A 12,346-nucleotide genomic window follows, 5' to 3' on the forward strand; every position below is an offset into this window, starting at 1 on the left:
AGGTCAAATGAATTATATATATATGTTTTTTTTTTCTTAAATAGAGAAAAGTTAGAGACTTAATTTAGCTGCTCTTTCCGAGAGACGGGAATGCAAATAGAAAACATCTCCCGGATAAGCTTCTCGGTCAGGTGGTCTTCTTAATAGAAGAGACATTTGTCCATAAGCTTGTGTCTCTTTGGAGAGATCATCATAAATGATTGATGTGAGTTGTTTTTTATAGATGAAGTATTCAAGCAAAGTTGCTCCTGTATAAGGGGCAAGATATTGTAATGTAGCACGAGAAACCGCAGTTTCTGTTACCACAATGGTATATGCCATTGCCCTACGTTCTCGGAATGTATTAACTACCTGAGCCAGGAAGAAGCTCTTTGACCAATTGCTACATAGACACAAATTACATTTTGACTCTTTTGATTAAGAATAGTATCTGTAGCTACTGCTGTTGTCTGTCCCCAATAATTAATTCTCGCTGACCACGTCCTATAGGAATCGTAGAATCAATAGCAATAAGCCCTGTTTGAAGGGGTTCTTATACCGAACGTCATGATATAATACCTCGAGCGGTTCGGACGCTGAAATTTTACCCTTACCATCAATGGGTTGAGCTAGAGCATTTACAACATGACCCAAATACGCATCACTTACTGGCAATTTTTATTTTTCCTGTTGCTCTCACGGAACTACCTTCTTGTATCATCAAGCCATCCGCCATTAATACAACTCCAACATTATCCGATCCCAAATTTAGGGCAATGCCTACTCTACCACCTTCAAATTCCGCTAATTCCCCTGCCATTACTTCACCAAGACCATGAATACGAGCAATGCCATCTCCTACTTGAAGTACGGTGCCAAGAAAAGTTAGATATGTCTACTAACTTATTTATATTGTAAGTTAATTTTTCATGTATTTTCTTTTTTCTTTTTATTGAATTATATTTAGTATTGTGTTAAGTATTTTTAAATAAAATTTTTAAGTGTAATTTTTTTTTATGATACTTAAGATACTTTGTTAGGTTAGATTCTTTGATGATATCCAAGACATTTTGTCATTTTTCCAATAATTTAGATATTTTGATAATAGGTATTTTTAAATAATTTTCATTTTCACAATTTTCTTTTAAATGTAGATTTTTTGATGATATCTAGGACACTTTGTTGGGTCAGATGTGAGTACTAATTTTTCCAACATTGTAGATTTCATGATGATACTTACGATACCTTGTTAGGTCAGATATGAGTTCTCATTTTTCTAAAGCCATACATTTTTTTCCTTAAATAAAGAAAGGTTAGATATGTCTATCTAATTGTGTATATTGTAAGTTAATTTGAGTATTCTTTTAATTTATTTTTAAACATTTTTTTTTCTTTTTACTGAATTATATTTTCTAATGTGTTAGGTATTTTTAGATAATTTTCATTTTTGTAATTTAATGCAAATTTTTTAAAATGTAGATTCCTTGATGATACTTAGGATAATGTTTTAGGTCAAATGTGAGTACTCATTTACTCTACTTTGTTAGGTCTGATATGAGCTCACATTTTTCTAACTCCATACTTTTTTTCTTAGATAGAGAAAGGTTAGATATGTCTACTAACTTCTATATTGTAAGTTAATTTTTCTTGTATTTCTTTTTTTTTCTTTTTAGTGAATTATATTTATTAATGTATTGGGTATTTTTAGATAATTTTCATTCTTATAATTTAACACAATTTTTTATAAATATATTGTTTATATTTCTTTATATTTTATTTTATTTTGAATGAGGTTGCATTGAAAAAAGGGTTATTTTTATGAAGATGAGCATAATGAAAAGATTTTATATGTATATTTCTATTTTCAATTATTTTTAGTTAATGTTAAAATTTGATAAAAACATATTGAAAATATAAGTTTAAGTTATGTAATACACTTAATCTCAGTATTTTATGGGTTTCTCATGGGTTTAAAGTTATTTATCTTTTCAAGAATGAAAATTAAGTAATATAGAATAATTATGAGAAATAACTTAAAAAAAAAAACATAAAACAATTAAAACTATATAAATGTCAAATTTTCCCTTGTTATAATAATATTTTTTTATTTTAAATATTCTTAAAAAACATATATAATAATTAGTATTAATTTTCACCTAGATAGTTTTTATTTTTGTCTTTGGCTAAAGTTTTACCACATGAATATATATATATATATATATATATATATATATATATATATATATATATATATATATTCCCTTTAATTGGCACCTTAAGGGTGTTGTTGATTATGAAAATTTGAGTGTGTGGTGGTATGGGACATTGGGGTCCGCACCTAGTAATATAGGGAGAGGTTGATTGATATTGATTGGGTTGGGTGGTGGTCTATTAGTTAGAGGCACAAAAGTCATTACTACATGTAAGGAATTTAATCACGAGTCTTATTGTTCACCACTTTTGTCATTTTCAACTTTTGTTTGCCTACATAACAATTTATCCAACTAGTTTATAATATTTTTTTCATGTGCCATCTTTGTAGTAGAAATTTGAGGGTGGTGGTGCAATTATTAATGGAGGTAGTTCTACTAGTAGAAGGATTTGTTGTTGGGAATTCCTATTACCTAATAGTTTGAGTAAGTTTTTACAAACTCTGTTGTTGTTTGCATGCATGAGGGTTCTTTTTGCAATTCATTTAACAATTGACTCTTTCCATCAATCTACTACACAATTTGATTTCTTATATAGATTTTTTTACTCCCAACCCTTATTTACAATGGTGGCTTGAGGGTAGTGGTGTGGTTACTACTAGACCTGGATTTGTTCGTATACAATTTGATGGCTGGAAATTACTATGAAACTTGTCTTCTTCGGAGTAGTTATTTGAGAATGTTTTTTACCCCCACAAAGATTATAGCCTATAGGCTATCAAGGGGTGCTCTCTTTAGTTTTGTGATTCCTATGCTTGGTTTATTTTGCATTGTAGATCGTCCCTTACAAACATGATTTCAGCATACAAAAGATATTTTCAATTAGAAAAATTGATGCATGAAGATATGAACAAGGGGTTATTGGAACTACTCAAAATTCTATGTTGTTGTTAGTCCCTCTATTGAGGTCTATACACAACCTTTGATGGATAATATTTCTATAATGAAACATAAGTAAAATATACAGTCCTTGAAGTTTTTATCTACTATAAATGGTTGTTATTTAACTTATTCATTTGATTTTCATAAATATTATAGCTTGCTACTAACTATTTGAATATTTGTTTATAACTCTTCTTTCTTCTAACATTAAATTTTTTCATTGATGAATTTATGTGCGCTGTTTTCACTTAGTGGAAAGGCAACTGCGGTAAAAAATCTAAGGTAACCTCAAACCTCTTTGAGGTTAAAATATAGCCTTTAGCCTCGTGAGGGATCTCTCTCTAAAACTCAAATAGTCTAGGTCAATTTAGCAGTAGGTTTTGCAATTGAGTTCTCTAGCCATATTTAGTTTGTAGGATAAAAATTTGGTTGGCCTGTATATAAAACACACCATTGGGCATGGAGTCCAGTTTTACCAAATGATGTTATAGATCTAATGAGAAGGACACAAAAATCAAGGTAGCAATAAATCCTTTGACAATTTGAGAAATTTAAAAGAAGAAGGCTGAAAAGAAAACAAATATTTAGTTGATACGAACAACAAGTACTAATGATTGAGAAATATGACAAAGAAGCATTAATGAATCCCAATCTCAAATACTAATGTTTTCTAGACATGAAGTTTTTTCATAACAGAGAAATAATAGACAGGGAACTGCAACACATGAATCTTTTGTGAATGCTCAAGAAACTATAATATATCTAAGATTTGCTCAGATACACTAGAATGTTAATGTTTTTTCAGTAAAATCCAACCCTTCTTCATTCTTCAGAAATTATCTTTATAGGAAAGACTGCAAACTAAAAATAAGCTTCTAGGAAAACTTAATTACAAAATCTAAAACTAAAAATATACTTTATCAAATGAATGCATATAGAAAACTTCCTAATCCTATCAGCATCTAAAGATAATGTTGTTGCTGGAGTCATGGCTGGATATAAGGATCAGCTAGTCGAATTTGGTGAGGTGGCATCCAAGTCAACAACTATCCATGAGCTTTTTCCTCATGAAATCTTGAAACATAGGGTCCGGTGATCCCTTTGGAAATGAAAAACCATGATAGATGTTAGAAAACTGAGAGAGTTTTTTCTAAATGGGTTTGTTGTGGACAAAAAACTATTTTGCGTCGTCAAGTTTATTCCCATTTATCCTAGATATGGTTTTGAAAACAATTACTAATACAAGATTGCAAAATTATGAAAAGCAACCTTTTAAATCCCCTTTTGAATATTTGAGGCCATAACACATGTTAGAAAACTAAAACAGGTTTTTGTAAATGGCTTAGCTATGGCCAAAAGCTACTTTCGGTTTCATAAATTTCGCTCTCATTTATCTCAAAATAATGCTCGAAATTTCTGTGATGTACAAGAAATATTGCTTTTTAACTCACCAATTTTATTGAAAATGCTGATAAGCCCGTTGTCAACGAATTTCTTTAGAAAAAATTATCGGAACATTAAGGCGTTGATAGCCCCACTATTGATGATTTCCCTATTTATTACAAATAAAATAATGGCACTTAAATAGTTAACATTTTATGACATTTTCTAAAACTAGAGTTAACGTGATAACAAATCACTTCATGGGGATGTTGTCGATCATAGATAGAAGCAAGAACTCCATACACCAAAGGCCTCATCCATTGGGTGACTCCCAACCAATAATCAAGAAACCTGTAAGCTGTACCACAATGAAGTCCATATTGAAACTGCAAACTGAAAACTATATTGCAATGTGAAAGATCAATTTTTTTATTACAATTCAATCCACATTCGAACTATGGTTTCACCCTGAACACCAATTTCTTGAAACTAAAAACTAAAATTCATGCTTTTTATTTCCTACTCTAAGATGAAACATGAGTTGTTGTTAGGTGATGTCAAACACCCAATGCAACCATGCAAGAATCTTGTCCATGGATTGAATACCTTGCATGTATTGGTTATGGAGTAAACCAAAAAGCCTATTTAATGACAACTCAAAAGAAGATCTAAAAATAAATTTGATATTTATAAAACTTGAAAAATTGGGTCTATTTTCTGACTCCAAACATGTTCCAAAAGGATCCTTATAAGAATCGAAACTCATTTTACAAATTTGTGAAATTTTTTCACTCTCATATGGAACTCTGCGAGGTGCATTTTCTTTCTCAAATACCTCCATCTCATGATGTCATAATGCTGCAAGAAAAAACTTTATGGACAGGAAAATGTTTCCTACAAAAATGATTCTTGATTATCTTTATGTTTATAAGAGAAAGATGAAAAATCCATGACTTTCAAAACAAGAGTGTTTGAGGATGGTTGTTCATATGTTTCAACAAAAGCATCATCTTGATATCCTCAATTTTCTAGTTTTATATCTTCAAGAGATGTGAGATCCTGAATGACCTCTCCATTTTGGAAACCGTCCACAAGAACTTTCTCTTCTTCCATGAATGAAACATGAGGTAAATGATCTATAGAAATTACTAACTTCATATCATTACCCGTTTGTTGGTCACTTAAAGTCTAAACATTTTCATCAACTTCAAGGGAAGAATTATAATTTTCAAGTTTAACATCCTAATCTAATTCGCTTTCATCCGAGGAAACATCCATTTGTTGTCGGGATGAATATTCACATAGGGTTTCATAGATTTTCTCATTCATTAAATATGCATTACCATGCACATCTTATAGATACTAAATGAAAATTTCATATTTTTCACAACAATATTCAAGCAACAATAAGGGAGGGTGTTTTTCTCTATAATGCTCAAAGAATGTTGTGTGAAAATCTTTTAGAGAATACAAGTTATGAGGTTGTAGTTTTTCATACCATGATCTCGCATCTTCTTCTAGGGTAGCCATAAACATCTTCATGAGGTAGTCTTTAGGCAAATAAACACCTAACTTATGAATATGGAAATGAAATTTGACCGAATTTAAAACAACATCATCCCTTTCTTGATCATTATACTTTGGAAGACAAGAGTGCCAATCTATGTGATGGACGTGATTTAGAAAACTAGGAATATGACTACAATTCATCTGAGCATACCTTGCACAAAGGGAATCCATCTCAAGAAAATGGAGTCACCAAATAGTTCTTTACACAACTGAGTCTTTGGCTAATAGAGTCGTCATGAAGGTTTTGAGTTATACATTAAGTTGATAATGGAGTGGCTAGATGAATGATGCACAAACTTTCTACATCTGTCCTCTATTCACCATCACAGAGCATATCTAATCTTTTTTATTCTCCCAAGGATTTTTTTACATGAAATTTTGCGTCCCCTGCAATGATGCCAAAATGTTATCACTTAGAGGAAACCCAGCTACGGGAAACCCTCCAAGGTAACCTCAAACCTCTGTTAGGTTGAAATATGGCCCTTCAACCTGGAGGGGGATCTCTCCCTAAAACTTAACTACTCTAGGTCAATGTGGAAGTATGTTTTGCAATTAAGTTTTGTGGTGAGATTTAGTTTGTAGGATGAAAATTTGGTTGGGATGTATATAAAAAACACCATTGGGCATTGAGTCCAGTTCTATCAAAATGATTCTACAAATCTAATGAGAAGGACACAAAAAATATGCTAGCAATAACTCCTTTGACAATTTAAGAAATTCCGAAGAAGAATATTAAAACGAAAACAAAAATATAGTTGATAGGAACAAGAAGTACTAATGACTAAGAAATACTATAAAGGAGCATTGATGAATCCCAGTCTTAGATACTAACATTTTCAAGACATGAAGAAGATTTTTCATCACAGAGAAATAATGGACGGGGAATTACAACACATGAATTTTCTACAAATTCTCATCAATCTATAATATATTTGAGATCTTCTCAAATACAACATAATTCTAATGTTTTTACAACAAAATCCAACCCTTCTTCATTCTCCAGAAACAGTATTTATAGGAAAGATTGTAAAAGAAAAACAAGTTTCTAGCAAAATTTAATTACAAAATCTAAAAGTAATAACATACTTTATCAAATACATGCATATAGAAAACTTTCTAATCCTATCCACATATAAAGATCATGTTGTTTCTGGAGTAGTGACTAGAGATAAGGATCAGCAAGTCAAATTTGGTGAGGTGGCATCCAAGTCAACAACTGTCCATGAGCTTTTTCGTCTCGAAATCCTGAAAAATAGGGTCTAGTGATCCCTGCGAAAATCCAAAACCATGATAGTTGTTAGAAAACTGAGAGAGGTTTCTATAAATGGGTCTATTTTGGACAAAATGTCTTTCAGCTTCATAAAATTCATTCTCATTTATCTCGGATGTGATTTTGAAAACAATTGCTAAAATTGGATTGCAAAATTCTAAAAAAAAGCCTTTCAAATACCCCTTCAAATATTTCAAACCGTAACACTTGTTAGAAAATAGAGATAATTTTTTCTAATTTGTCCTCATTTTTCTAGAAAGCATGCCCAAAATTACTATGTTGTAGAGGAAAATCAAAGTTTTAACGTGTTAATTTTATCGAAAACACTGATAAGCCTATTGTTAGCGAATTTCTTCATAAATGATTATCGGAACATTAAATTACTGATAGCCCCATTATCAATGATTTTTGTGTTTATTATAACTAAAATTTTGACACTGAAACTATCAACATTTTCTAAAAAAATAATAGTAGAGTTAATGTGATAACATGCCCCATCGTGTAGTGTCTTTGCACTCAATAATATATGTTTTTTCTTGAAGTCTAAAATATGAAAACACTAATGTGAATGTATTTAGGAACATTATGTCGGTATTACTTGTGACATTTAACTATTATCTTATGCATGCATGGCTTACCTTTTGTATTGAATCAAACAACTACCATGGCGTTCTAGTTGGTGGTACCTCGACTCTAGTTCTAGAACACAATGCAATCTAGATGCTCTATTATATTTTAGGTTACAAAGGTGTATTTAGTTACATCATAATCTAATTAAAAATATGGATTTGTATTTTCCTTTTGCAGATAATTTGTAGTGGCAGTTAGATCTTAACTATAATAATAACTTGTGCTAAGCCTCTTAGTTTATGTCTAGATACTCTACATAAATCTCTATAAAAGTAGTATAGACAAATATTTTAAATTCCAAGGTTTGAAAATTGCCTCAATCAAAGCTCAGATGTGACAGTTATGCCTCCTAGAAGTTGACCTACCTTATCGATCATCATGGTAGTAGTGGATGTCACATAATCCAACATTACTCACACATGTGGGGCTAGCCACATGTGGGATTTTGTCACATACCTCTTCACTATTGTAACTTTTTTTTTTTGTATTCGCACTAAGAAATATTGCCTTCTATTATCTAGCTGTTTAGATGATAGCCATATCCTCCTTGATTATTTATTATTATTTATTATTATATATATATATATATATATATATATATATATATATATATATATATATATATATATATATATATATATATATATATATATATATATATATATATATTTGAGAAGAATAAAGAGACCACATTCCTTACTTCATATTATACATAACTCATGTTGTAACTTCCCTTCCTATCTACCTTTCTTTGGCACTTACATAGACCCTGTGCCTTACCCCTAAAATAAATGACCGTTATTGCACCAGGAGGATTTACTATGAAAATTGAATTAGGATATAACTTGTTCAATGAGCTTAATACTAATGGCAACGATGTGATTTTTCCTCCATTTACTATTGTTGTTTTTTATAAAGTAAATCTACCCTTCATCAATTTATTAAATTAACTTTTCTTTGGGTATTATAGTATTTGGGTCATATAACTATTGGGCGCATGTCTTCCAATGTTCTCATGGACTATTTATTGTGCTAATAGTATAAGATTAATAGAGTTGATGCCTAGAAATATATTTGGTTAAAACTCATCCCTAAGTTATGATCCCCCCTAGTAGTGTATTACACACTCCACTACACGAATTATCAGAAGGCACAAATATTTATGCCTAGAAAAGTAATGGCCAATCCCCCTCTGCTAGCACATCGAAAGCCATGTACGCATCACATGAAGGCTCAAAATTAGGTTTCTTGTTTTTTTTGGATGGCTAGAATGGATCGAGATGATCTTATGATTTTCCATGCAAATCCTCAAACCCTAAACCACCTGGTCCAATTTCCCTCTTATCAGTTGTGGGGTGACTTACACTCTGAGAAATGCACAATGAATACAGAGGCATTCGAATAGTTGTGGGATTGTGGTTAAATATGATTCTTTCCCTATCATGGAGGCCTCATATTGTGGCTCCTAAAACATCTCTGGCATTCTTTATGTCACACTATACTAGCATCATCATGGAAATGAGGGAGTAATTAGTAGATGGGTTTTCAGCACAAATCGTTGAGGAACTACCTCTTCAACAAATCTTCACCCCCACCTGCCACTGGCAAGGAAAAAATTCTAATGCATATGTGCTTTAGATAACTATTTTATATGAATTAAAATTTCTCATGAACTATGTTTTGTTTTTTTTTCATTTATTTCCAAATGACCAAAATTACACCAAGTTTTATTGCTATGGATAATTCATTTTTTGGGCATGTTTACTTCTTATAATTTTACAGGTGAAAAAATATTCTCTGTTATCTCCTTGAATACGACCCTAATAAAGTTTTTTAATGATACATGATTATCATACTTATTTTTTACTCTCGTGCATAATTTTGTTGTTCTGAACATGGTTCCATTTATCGATTTGGGGATTTATCATGGAGAGACAATCATTACTTGGGGTGCATATAGGTACTCTCAATTTCACTATTCAGAGTGCACTTGTTTATATTTAATCTACACCTAATATTATAGAACTAACATCCGCAATCACTCATGGCTTGGTGCAATATTCTAGGAAGGACAATGCCTTTAATTAAGGACCCATCCTCAGTAGGTAACATGTGTAGTTTCTAAGAGTTTCTTTTGATTTCCCTATAATTTATATTTCCCATTATCTCATGCAAGACTTTTAGCTATCAAATTCTTTATTGTAGGTAATGTCAATCTATCTACACACATGATTTTATGTTCAAATTGAACCAAATATCAACACTATCTTCGACCTGCTAACCTTTTGTTGTTTTCTCAGATCGGTTATGCATACATCTGCTTCTTGAAGTGGTCATGCAAGTGTAGGAGGAATAATTTCTTTCTGTATTTGTTTACTTCTCAATTTAAGTTCCATGTTGGTGCATATAGCCACATAAATAGGAACCAAACTTTCTATTGTTGGAAAATTTGTTATGTTTTCGCATATTAATAGATTTGGGCAAGGGACAAAAATCATCCCCTATGTTTATGTGCAAAACACTTTTCAGAAATCTCTAAGTTTTGTAAGTTCAGAAGAGAATTTTTTCTCAATTTCCTTCTAAGTACAATGTATATTTTGATTAATGGTAACATAAAATCCCTCTCTGTGACAAACATTTTTCATTTTCATTCTTGCTTTCTCAAATCTCATTTTGGTCTCATAACTGATCACTATATTTGTTTATAGTTGGTATGTTTTCACCTATATTATGGTTTCAATCATTGTATGCCATTGCTGCAAAAATAAATGGAATCAATTTAATTTTTTTCTTTATCTTTATTCATTACCTTTACAACTGACTTCACAGCTCTGTCAAATAGTCAAGTTGTAAGGAGTCTCGTTCTAATGATCTAAAATCACCGTAAAGGATTTATGCCACCATCCCAAATGAAGAAATTTTTCTTTTCTTTCGACGAACTTTGTACCAAGGTTTAATCATCATCTCGGTAACTATATTTCCTTCAATTCATACCCCATAAACCACAATTTCAAATATTACTATCATCCCTAGATAGAGGTCGAATACAACCCCTCTTTTCTCACCTTTTTCTCCTACCTCGCTTGAAACCATGAGGAATAACTTAGGGGTATTTTGAAAACTATAAAAATTTGAAAACCATTTTTAATAACATCATAAATTATGGCTTTTGAAAATCATCTAGACTTCTATCTTAGCACATGAAATTATCTTTTTGTAAATGTTCTGTAGAGTTTTGATTCTACATTAGCTCAACTTCTCATTATTCGATTTACCTCCCCTATATTTATATTTACCTAGGGTATCTTAACAATCTAGAAACTCATGTTGTTTAACCTTAACTAAAGTCTAAGATAATCCCTATGCACGTAGATGGCCTTGACTCAATAAGGCTTCTATGTAACCTGCTCTAAATAAAATCATAAAGTATTGATATATTCAATTTAGAAGTCATCACAATTTCCCCTCACATACTGTTCTGCATGTAGTGGGGTCTCTTTTTCAATAAGTCTTTGGGTTTGTTTGAGTCGTGTGCAATCCATTGTGTAGAGATTTATTCTTTATATGATATCTTCTATTTCATGATAGAAGCAATAACTAGTCTTCTTCCATATATTATAATGGTTCCTGTGAGAATAATTTGTTTCATGAGTTCAGACATTTGATAGATATATTCTTTTCTCTTTGGTATCTAAATGGAATCATCACAGTCTTAGATTGTTGTTTTATCAATAATTGAATTATCAAATTCATAAAATAAAATGTATAGGTACCAACATACGAAAAACTGTGCTCCAAATTTATTCTAGCTAACCCATAAGTAGAATTATTTATTGACTTTAATTATATTGGCATATAATATAGCATCAACTACTTATGTACTAAATAGCTAAGGAATCTCATCTATCTACTAGATTATTTGCTCTTTTATGCATATAGATTTTACTCATGTAAGTAGTAAATAAATTACTATCTGCTATGAACTATATTGTTAGTTGTATGTTTAATTTGTACCTCTATACTAGATAGTAAATTTTCATATGAGGTGTTTTCTTGGAATCATTTCTTATCTTTGTGAGCCTTTCCCCTAGCAATGTCCAAAACATGTGCATAGAATATTCATGTATAACTAACTAAATATTCTTTAAACTACTACAAATCGTAAATATAATGTGTTCAACAACTCTATTTAATTTTTTTTTTTTTTTATTGTTGTAAACAAGTAGATTGGCTCTCGTGTTAGTTAATGAATAAACAAATAAACATTTGATAATTCAACGATTAGAAATATAAGAAACATAAATTTCAATTGCAAACATCAAAATAGTTTTCATGTAAAATAATAAACCTATAAACATAATCACTAACTATAGGCCAACTGGATATGCTTGGAATGAACAAATTTCCACCTAACCGTGAACCA

This window comes from Pinus tabuliformis, chromosome 7 (assembly GCF_031772625.1).
Source record: "Pinus tabuliformis cultivar Carrire ecotype Pingquan chromosome 7, CPIR1, whole genome shotgun sequence".
Taxonomy (NCBI): Eukaryota; Viridiplantae; Streptophyta; class Pinopsida; order Pinales; family Pinaceae; genus Pinus; species Pinus tabuliformis.